The 9,344-nt window shown below is 39.8% G+C and overlaps 1 protein-coding gene across 1 annotated transcript in view; it reads left to right on the top strand.

Annotated features, from left to right (window-relative positions):
* Positions 1 to 27: 27 nt before the first annotated feature.
* The window catches only part of LOC102997661 (pancreatic triacylglycerol lipase), a 61,626-nt gene continuing 52,309 nt past the window's right edge, over positions 28 to 9,344 (top strand). Inside the window, exons 1-2 of the mRNA XM_007173149.3 lie at positions 28 to 41; positions 5,189 to 5,252. The gene's annotated coding sequence lies outside the window, so the exon portion shown is untranslated. The remainder of the gene's footprint in view (positions 42 to 5,188; positions 5,253 to 9,344) is intronic.

The following is a 9,344-nucleotide window of genomic DNA, read 5'->3' as shown; positions in this document are numbered from 1 at the left end:
GTATCCAGACCAAACTTGGCCCTTGTAAATGAGATAGAAAGGTACAGTTGCCTTTTTTCTATATAGAATGTTTTTCTTATTGACAAGCTTTTATCTGTCCCTTAAAACCAGACTGAGCCCTGGGATTCTGGGTATCAGTGACAAAATAGAGCTGAGTTAGTATTTCCCTGAATAAGAGGAGGTGTTACAAGTAGGGTGATGTAAACTCATCAGAAAATGAGCCTCTGTCTGGTTGAGTGTTTGAAGTACATTTAGAGTATTTCCAGGTGGAATAATCATTGTTCTAAAATGATTTGAAGAATATTTACTATGTTGTTAAACCTCGCTAAGGCAAATTATGTCTATAGTTCATGATGTATAGTAGATGATAACCCTGTAGGTTGATACATCTATCGATTAATAATAAAAACTAATGAGAGCGCATTAGTATTTGCAAGGTGTTCCTTGGTCTTCAGGGAGTGTGTGAGGTAAGAGAGATTTTGGAGCTTATCTATGATGTATGTATCAGTTAGTAATGGGCCCTGAGGATCATCAGCCCCTTCTTCTAGAAACCCCCTACCACAGAATTACTCATCTCCCTGGGCCTTGAAGGTCCCGTTGCAAATTTTTATTTAACCTAAAAGCAGCATTTCATTTCTAAAGCCCTTGACTAACCCTTTGTGTTTATAATAACAATACTGTAATATTTAAATGTGTCATTTGTGTTTTTTCTTTTATTTTGCTTCAATTTCGTCTAATTCAGTTGTCCTCATCCAGTGAAAATAAAAGATGAGTGTTTTTATTTGTTCTGTTCTCTATCACTGGGCTCAGTGTTTGGCCCATAGCACTGTGCTATGAATATTGTTGAAAAGAAATGATGACAGATACTCTGCAGAGGGTTTCTTGATTCTCCTTGTGCCTTGTTGCCAACTGAACCTTAAGAAGAGACCCATGGGTGTACGTGAACTTGAGTTGTGGCAGAAAGCAGAGAACAAAGTGGGGTGACCCTCCCGCTGAGCAAGGAGGAGATAGAAGGTGGATTGGAGAACAAGGCTTAGTGGAAGGAGGAGAGGCGATAAGCCTGTGTTTGGCATGATCCGGCTGAGCATCCTGCCTCCCTGGTGCCGTATCAGCCTGAGGCCCGTGCCAGCCCAGGGACAGGGGGGCCACGCACAGCCCTGTAGGAGGGTCTGAACCCTACTGAGTAACCGCATCGCAGCCCCAGTACTCCTGAGCAGCCTGGCAGTGGAGTTGGTCCATGGCTCTGGGGGATGGAAACCTCCTGTTAGAGCAGCTGCCCCGAGCCTGCACTGCTCTCTGCTCAGCCTTTCTTCCTTTCAGGAGGGGGCTGCCAACTGGGAGGAAGAATTATGAATCAGGATGCTGCCCTAGGCTCTGTGTGTCCTGGCTTGCTTCCTTGTTCGAGGTGTCTCTGGGCTGGCTCTTTCTAAGCTTGAAACGACAAATTGGACTCACTTAACTTCTGGGAACCCTATTTTAATAAACTAGAGACTTTCTGTCCCATTGTTCTTAATATTTGTCCCCTTTTTTGCATTATAAGAACGTCGTATGAAAAATAGTGCATGAGCTATCCAGGCAGATCTGAAAGTTCAAGGTGACAACATTATTTTCTGTGTGTATTGCTGCCTAGGAAAGCTCTTAAAAAAATGATTCCCTTGCTCTCTGAGTGCCCTGCGTTACTATAGCAGAGTACTGCGGGCAAAGGCTGTTAGGAAATTCTTCTGCTTCTTGAGCGAACTGCCCTTAATGCTGAAAAGTGACTTCCAATCCCATTAGCCATCACTTTCTCCACTGCCCATTGCCATCAGTTCACACTCATACCTCGTCTTCACATTACCCACAAATGCCCTCCTCTAAACTTGCACATGGGAGCATCCCCCTCTTGGACCACAACTGCTTTCCCTTCAGGCCGACGGAGTGAACTTCTCAGACCTTGTGACTTCTGTTCCATTACCTTTCTACTTTCTTGAAACCCACCAACCCATTTCCTTTCACACCCAGCTTAAGTTGCATGATAATTTAGTTTAGTAATAATGCCTATTAACACCCTAAACTCCCTTTTTTTGCATCCTGTTGGGCAAAACCTCAACCTGAGCACACCCAGTGTTCCTCTTCCTCTAGGCCAGCACTCAAATAGTTGAGGGCTACTGGGACAGTCATGTCTCAGAGAAGACATGTATAACTATAAATTGATCATCAACACTGTCCTGAAATTCTACCTGTTTTTTGGTTTTTTGTTTATTTGTTTGTTTTTCGCTTTTTGACACCTCTTACCCCAAACTCTCCACCTACTTTATACAGAAAACAGAGGTCATCAGAGAGCAAATCTCTCCTCTTTTTAATCCAAACATGTCAGTTACTTACATCTGCATCCGTTTTATCCTTTTTCTTTCTAATAAGGAAGCTGCCCCTTCTCCCACCCAAGGCCAATGCCTGCCTCTGTGCATTGGATCTCACTCTCTCTAGCCTTCTTGGGAATCCTATCCTATTGGTTACATTTTCTTTCCTTTGCACATTCAAGCTCTCATTGCTTTAGATTTTTTAAAGTCTAAGTCTCTCCCATTGGGGAAAAAAAGTCATTCTCAACCCTGTTTTCCCCTTTAGTCCCATCTGACCTGAAAATAGCTCTCACTCACGTTTCCAGTGACTGCCAGGTACGAAGTTGAATGGAAAGTTTTACTCATTCATTCCATCCCTCAACAGAATTCAGCACTGTTTTTTCTTTTTACTTTTTGTTGTAGAAATTTTCAAATATTCACAGCAGCAGAGAAATTGGTTAAATAGAACTCGCAAGAACTTGTCAGCGAGTTAAATGATTTTCAGATTTTGCCAATTCTATAAGTGTGTCCACAAACACACACTCCCTGCTTTTGTTTTGTTTGTTTGTTTTTGCTGAACTATTTTAAACCAGATCCTACGTGTGATACCATCTCTCCCATTTACATATCAGTATGAATCTCTAAACAATAAATTTGTTGAACATAATCATAATATCTATTTTAACAATAATTTTTAAATGAATTTAAGGTTAACCAAAAGAATTAACCATAATTCCTTAATATCATCTTACATTCAATTTGTTTTTAAATCTTCCAGATTGCCTGAAAAAGCTCTTAGGGCAGTTGGTTTGTTTAAATTGGGATCCAAGCAAGATCCACAAATTGCATATGATTAACATGTCCCTAAGTCTCTTTTCATCTATAAGAGTTCCCCTCCCCCTTCTTCCACACCAGTTGTTAAATAAACCAGGTTACTTGTCCTGTAAAATTTCTCACATTCAACTGATGGGATCCCCTTGGTATCATTTAGTACATTCCTCTCTCCTGTGTATTTCCTGTAAACTAGTACCTAGGTCGGGACACTTGATGGGATTCAGGTTCCTGTCCACTGGGCAGTGGGGATTGACCCCCTCCATGAGAGATGGGTAATTTCTACACCTTACTTACAGCTCTCAAGTTAACTGGTGATCTTTTATTCATTCAAAGGATTATATATGTAATCACTTTATAAATTTGAAAGGGCTATACCAGTTAGAGTTGTAGGTAAAACAAAATACTGACTGGCTTCAAATCTAGTTGCTGAATGGCAGACTAAGAGGAGAAAGGTGACTTGAAGAAGGTTTACTAGGGTTTGTGCTCCAGGAAGATTGGAGGAAAGGGGCAAATTGTGTAAAGATCCAATTACAGAAGAGGCATTGAACTCTGCACTATGGCTAGGGCTGGAGGAGGTGGATCATAAATGTTCCTGCAGAAGTTGAGGAAAATTCAGATACCTGGTGGAGTTGTGTGTCTGTTTCCCCAGGCTCCTCAGATCAGAGTGAATAATAGAAATTCCCTGCTTAACAGAGCCGTCAGGTTGTGTTGACTCTGCAGCTCTTCAGAACAAGCAGTGTGTCTCAGGAACAGAAGTATAATTTATGTCAAGTTATTGTTTCTCAGCCTTTTAAAACCTAAGCTCATGTTAGATAAACATAAAAATCTTATGTTCCTCCTGGGGTCTTTACTCCTACATTTGGGAAAATCAATCTTTTTTCATATACCCTCTGGCCAAAAAGATTTCAAAAATCTTTACTTTCTGCAGATTGTGTAATAAAAATGATAAGTGTGTTTTGTGTTATGTTTTGTTATTTTTTTTCCCCTCAAATACATACTTATAATACCAGATGGGCTTCTTTATTTTACACATGATTCTCTAAGAGTTCTGCTCTAAATGATTTAAGTCTTATACTCAGGAGAGTGGAGTCTTTCTATTAGATTTCACTCCAATACGAGAGAATGTCTATATAGACTGGGCCAAGAATTTTGGTAAATGTTTTGTCCCATATACAGTCTATTTTCAAAGTTTGAGTTTTGCAAATATTTAACCTTTACAGAGTCATATATCTTTCTTTTCTTTTCGGAGGCTTTTTTTCATTCATTCATTTAAAAAACATTTATTGTGTTATCCTTATGTGCCAGGCATTGTGCTAAGTCATAGGGTATATGAAAAACAAGAGATAGTCCTTGCTCTTGAGGTACACATAGCATTGCAGAGGACACAGGAAAATAAATCCTTGATTATAATACATCATGACAAGGACTGTGATAGAAGCAGGCACAGGGGTGAGAGTGGCATAGAAAAGAGCCAGCTTACTCAACTACTCTCACACCTTCATCCTTCACTCACTGATAATGATAAAGAGAGAGAGAGCCGTAGGTTTTCATTTCTTAATTCTGTGGTTGCCATACATACTGTTATAAGAGATTCCATTTTGGAATTCAGAGTACTTTATTTTTCCAGTACCTGTGGTCCTGGAGAAACAGAACTGACATTTCTCTCAAACATTCACACATACATCTATTCATCAAGGATCTACTGATTGTCAACTGTGGCCAGAGGAGCAATAATTTCCTTGAGGGTCCCAGGAAGAGGGAGCAAAGGCCATGCCCAATAGATTTAGGATGACGCTAACCAGAGCATGACTAATCCACTCATCTTGGGCTTGTGTAAGACACAGTCCAGTGGTCCTAACGGCGTCAACTGCAGAGCAATGCCTATGCATCATGAAGACAGATGCAATTACCAAACTTCAATCCATCATTTAGGAATAACCACAGTAAACCTAAAATTTAAAATAACTTAAGGCTAGAGATTTGTGTGTGGAGATGAGAATACCACTTAAAAGTAATGGAAACACCATTTTTTCCAGACTTTTACTTTGAAGAGCATGTGGGCAGCAGGTGATGCCTCTGGACGCTGTTCATTAATATGAGGTAAGACTCTCAAGCTCTTTGGTTAAATAAGAATTCTATTCAAATCATAATACCTCATGCAAGAGTGAGAAAAAGGAAGTGTTAGTGATTCCCTTCTGGATTAAAATGAAAAGATATGCACACTTGTAGCTTCTGGAAAGCAGAAAGGAATTTAAATTTTATCTCCACAACAAAACATTTTTAAGTCAACCAGTCAAAATTAGACCTTTCACAGGATGAAGTTTACTTTCATGGGATATAACATCACCATCTAAAGTCCAGATGTTTGACTAACATTTTCATTATACACAATGCCATTTGCTTTTTCTCCGAAGCTGCAGGGGAAAATGCAACATTTTTCCTGTATTATTTGCAGAGGTTTCTTTTACCAGCACTTACGAAGCCTTGTGGATTTTCAAGGGCAAAAACTGTAATTCTATTGGTTATCACAAAGAGAAAGACAAGCCCAAGGAGTCCAAAACACACAAGTTGGAAAAAGAACACTGTAGAAAACAAATGGAATATGGGACACATACTATTTTGTACCAACAATGCAGATGATGTTTTCTGAAATCTCAGAAACAGAAGGTTATTTCTTTTCGAACTTTCAAAATATCTTAAAATTTAATGTAGTGAATGTAGAGCACGGAATTGTGAATTGGAGGTCTGGTTCTGATTCCAGAATCAATTAACACAATGAACTCAGGCAAATAATTTCACTTTGAGCCCCAGCATGTCCACCTATAAAACAAAGATCATATGTATGATTTCTGAGATTGCTTTCTCATTCTGAAATCCTTCGGCTAATTAGGTGAGGGTATGTATACATAAATGAGTGGATAGATGGGTGAATCAATCAAGTAAAAATAAAATTTGGATTTTCTTGTGTGTTCATAATTCTTCCCAACCATATAATGCCGTCATTAGGGATCTATATGTTTTTATGATGTACATTGATTGTCCCTAATACATTCATGTTTTCTTAAAGTTTGATTTGTCTTTTTATTGTGGAAAGCCTTGCTTACTTGAGTTGAATATATTATTTATTAAGCTGCCCTCTAGTGGAAGAATGAGCGTATTGTGTCATCCAGTGACAGCTTAATAATCAACAAACCACTGTACAACACTGTATGAATTTTTAATGAATCAAACCTCAGTGCTATATGCAGTGAAATTTTTAGTTCTCAAGATCTCAATATATCACTCTGGTTAAGTTCCCTTTAAATTCTGATTTGGAACCAGTCTTGAAATTTAAGAATAACAACACATATAAAGGTAGAATATCGTTTTAAAAACTTCCCCCATCATTGAATTGTTGCTCTTGGAGGAACAGTGTGCATTGGGTTATAAAACATAGAGGACGTTTTGTTCACCCAATGCATGAATTACATCAGTAAAGGAGGAGAAGTTTTGGGTCCCGGACTCTTTGCTGGTTTGCTGTTGATTTCCCCCAGCACACGTTTCAGGTGGGACAGGGACTGTGCCTGTGGAACCGAGAAGGTGAGCACTAACTATAGTAGTGATGGTCCAACTTCACAGAATGTCTAGCGTGTGGGAGCAGAACGGGCACATGTTGTGGTGTTCTTCAGTTATCTGTCATCAGGTTATATAAGAACTTAGAAGTCTTACTCACTAGCCTCTGTTTCAGTGTAATTGCTGTTGGTGTAGTAATCAATAAAGATATTTCTCTCCAGAGACTAAACTTTCCCCTTTGTTGAACAGCACCTAACAGTGTGTGAACACAACATTTAAGCTCTGTCCACAAGCCAATTTAACACAACTAACTGGTCAGTTTTGTTTTTAAAAAGTGACAAGAGCATTTTAGTCAAGCAACAAAGTTGATTTTTTTAAATAGAATTTTACCAGTTATTGATTCAATTTTAATATATTAATGCACCAATTCATCCAACATATAACATTGGTTGTATGTATAGACAGTGTTATGGAGAAAATAGTTAGAAAGGATTGGTTCAAGGTGACGGAGTTGAAGGATGTGCACTCACTCCCTCTTGCAAGAGCACCGGAATCACAACTAACTGCTGAGCAATCATTGACAGGAGGACACTGGAACTCACTAAAAAAGATTCCCCACATCCAAAGACAAAGGAGAAGCCACAATGAGACAGTAGGAGGAGCACAATCACAATAAAATCAAATCCCATAACCACTGGGTGGGTGACTCACAAACTGGAGAACAGTTATACCACAGAAGTCCACCCACTGGAATAAAGGTTCTGAGCCCCATGCCAGGCTTCCTAACCTGGGGGTTTGGGAATGGGAGGAGGAATTCCTAGAGAATCAGACTTTGAAGCCTAGTGGGATTTGATTGCAGGACTTTGACAGGACTGGGGGAAACAGAGACTCCACACAAAGTAGTGTGCACATCAGGACCCAGAGGGAAGGAACAGTGACCCCATAGGAGACTGAACCAGACCTACCTGCTAGTGTTGGAAGGTCTCCTGCAGAGGCTGGGAATGGCTGTGGCTAACCATGGGGACAAGGACACTGGCAGCAGAAGTTCGGGGAAGCACTCCTTGGTGTGAGCCCTCCCAGAGTCTGCCATTAGCCCCACCAAAGAGCCTGTAGCCTCTAGTGCTGGGTTGCCTCAGGCCAAACAACCAACAGGGAGGGAACACAGCCCCACCAACCAGCAGACAAGCAGATTAAAGTTTTACTGAGCTCCGCCCACCAGAGCAACACCCAGCTCTACCCATCACCAGTCCCTCCCATCAGGAAGCTTGCACAAAACTCTTAGATAGCCTCATCCACCAGAGGGAAGACAGCAGAAGCAAGAAGAACTACAATCCTGCAGCCTATGGAACAAAAACCACATTCACATAAAGATAGACAAAATGAAAAGGCAAAGGACTATGTACCAGATGAAGGAACAAGATAAAACCCCAGAAAAACAGCTAAATGAAGTGGAGACAGGCAACCTTCCAGAAAAAGAATTCGGAATAATGATAGTGAAGATGATCAAGGACCTTGGAAAAAGAATGCAGGCAAAGATAGAGAAGATGCAAGAAGTGTTTAACAAAAACCTAGAAGAATTAAAGAACAAACAAACAGAGATGAACAATACAATAACTGAAATGAAAAATACACTAGAAGGAATCAATAGCAGAATCACTGAGGAAGAAGAACGGATAAGTGACCTGGAAGACAGAATGGTGGAACTCACTGCTGCAGAACAGAATAAAGAAAAAAGAATGAAAAGAAATGAAGACACCCTAAGAGACCTCTGGGACAACATTAAATGCACCAACATGCACATTATGGGGTTCCAGAAGGAGAAGAGAGAGAGAAAGGACCCAAGAAAATATTTGAAGAGATTATAGTCAAAAACTTCCCTAACGTGGAAAAGGAAATAGCCACCCAAGTCCAGAGAGCACAGAGAATCCCAGGCAGGATAAACCCAAGGAGAAACATCCGAGGCACATAGTAATCAAATTGACAAGAATTAAAGACAAAGAAAAATTATTAAAAGCAACAAGGGAAAAATGACAAACAACAAACAAGGGAACTCCCATAAGGTTAACAGCTGATTTCTCAGCAGAAACTCTACAAGCCAGAAGGGAGTGACACGATATATTTAAAGTGATGAAAGGAAAAAATCTACAACCAAGATTACTCTACCTGGCAAGGATCTCATTCATATTCGATGGAGAAATCAAAAGCTTTACAGAAAAGCAAAAGCTAAGAGAATTCAGCACCACCAAAACAGCTCTACAACAAATACTAAAGGAACTTCTCTAAGTGAGAAGCAGACGAGAAGAAAAGGACCTACAGAAACAAACCCAAAACAATTAAGAAAATCATGATAGGAACATACATATTGATAATTGCCTTAAATGTGAATGGATTAAATGCTCCAACCAAAAGACACAGGCTCGCTGAATGGATACAAAAACAAGACCCATATATGTGCTGTCTACAAGAGACCTGCTTCAGACCTAGGGACACATACAGACTGAAAGTGAGGGTATGGAAAAAGATATTCCATGCAAAGGGAAATCAAAAGAAAGCTGGAGTAGCAATAATCATATCAGATAAAATAGACTTTAAAATAAAGAATGTTACAAGAGACAAGGAAGGATACTACATAATGATCAA

The sequence above is a fragment of the Balaenoptera acutorostrata genome, chromosome 16, assembly GCF_949987535.1.
Source record: "Balaenoptera acutorostrata chromosome 16, mBalAcu1.1, whole genome shotgun sequence".
Lineage (NCBI taxonomy): Eukaryota > Metazoa > Chordata > Mammalia > Artiodactyla > Balaenopteridae > Balaenoptera > Balaenoptera acutorostrata.
The sequence above is the reverse complement of the archived record's forward strand: the minus strand, read 5'-3'. Positions and strand labels throughout refer to the sequence as shown.